We start from the raw sequence: 1,810 nt of genomic DNA, 5'->3' as shown, positions 1-1,810 counted from the left end.
GAAGGAAATGATTGTTCCCAATAGTTCACCATCACATCTGTAGCTGGGGAAGCCTGGGCCCTACAGTTTTTACTTTCAACGATGGAAGTCATAATAAGCCATCTTCAAATCATTATGCAGTTCTCTGTTTTGTAAAGATAAACACTTGGATACTTCTTTGAGGCAAAACACATTCCTTTATTCTGTGCAAATTAAAAAAAAAAAAAGAAGAGGGACAAAAGGACAAAGACATTGAAATATGATGAAGAAAACCCAATCCTAAATAAAGGCATTGATGATGGCAATGGCTGTGAAGCACCTCCATCTCCTGCTGAAACCATCTATAAAGCAGTGTGTTTCCCAGGGATCACTGGTTCCCTAATATCAGTAGACACCCTCTTAATGGTTAAGTAGAGAGTAAACATCTCACTTTGGCTGACTAACTAAATTTCATTAAAATCTGTGTGGAGTGTGTGAAAGTGTCACAAGAGGCCATTCATATTTAAAAAAAAAAGGGGAAAATATGGATATACAGCAATAGATAGGTAGATATAGCTATAGATATACAGCATATCAATCTATGAGTGCAGCATGAGGCAATGATGATAATAATATAGACCTAATATGGCAATGGAGTCGATACCCAATAGAGGCAATGATGATAACAATATAGAGCTGTGTATCAAGTGCTTGGAGTCCCTGGGTGGTGTAAACAGTTAATTCTCCACTATAAACCAAAAGGTTGGTGGTTCAAACACACTCAGAGGCACCTTGGAAAGAAGGCCTAGAGATCTGCTTCTGAAAAATCACAGCCTTGAAAACCCTATGGAATGCAGTTCTACTCTGCAACACATAGGATTGCCATGAGTTGGAATCAACTTGATGGCAACTGGTCTAGTTTTGGTTTATCAAGTACTTAGGAGTCTCTGGGTAGTGCAAACAGTTAAGTGCTCCATTAACCAAAAAGTTGGCTGTTCAAACCCACCCAGAGGCACCTTGGAAGAAAAGCCTGACGATCTGCCTCTGAAAGTTCGCAGCCATGAAAACCCTATGGAGCACAGTTTTTCTACGTAACACATGAGGTTGCCATGAGTCAGAATCAACTCGAGAGCAACTAGTTTGGTATTGGTTTACCAAGTGCTTATTATGTGCCAGAGGGTGTGTAAACTAAGAAACAATGCATTCTCTTTTCATTGTCATTGTTATTTCAGGGTATCTTACTCCAAGTGTGGTTTCATTATGGTTGTGGTATGTTTTGTTCTTTGCTTTAAAAGAATTTTAACACATCTTACTCTGAAGTACTTCTCCATCATAAAAAAAAAAAAAATTACATTCTTGTAAACAACACTGTAGGATAAATATTATCCTCAGCTTACACACAAGAAAAAAATTTAAAATTAATATCACACAGATAATTTATAAGGGTTCTGGCATTCCTATTCTCGTCTCCTGATCCAAGACACAATTGAGAAAGTAGTTTTTATGCACCTCATTTTTTCCCCTACAGATTGAGAGTATTAAAAAGTACAGAATGCAATTACTTAAAATCCAAAGCAGAGTTGTTAGGTAAATTAACTTAAACAGTTACTTCTAACAGTTCTGAAATAAGTCTGCTTATTTATATGAATCAAAAATAAAAGTATTTACTCCACTGGTCTCATCCCTTCGGGAGCAAGGGAGAATGAAGAGAACAGGATACAAGGAAAAGATTAGCCCAAAGGACTAATTGTCCACAGCTACCAAGGCCTCCACCGGATTGAGTCCAGTACAGCTAGATGGTGCCCAGCTACCACCACTGACTGCTCTGACCAGGATCACAACAGAGGGTTCT

The sequence above is a fragment of the Trichechus manatus genome, unplaced genomic scaffold, assembly GCF_000243295.1.
Source record: "Trichechus manatus latirostris isolate Lorelei unplaced genomic scaffold, TriManLat1.0 scaffold00236, whole genome shotgun sequence".
Taxonomy (NCBI): Eukaryota; Metazoa; Chordata; class Mammalia; order Sirenia; family Trichechidae; genus Trichechus; species Trichechus manatus.
The sequence above is the reverse complement of the archived record's forward strand: the minus strand, read 5'-3'. Positions refer to the sequence as shown.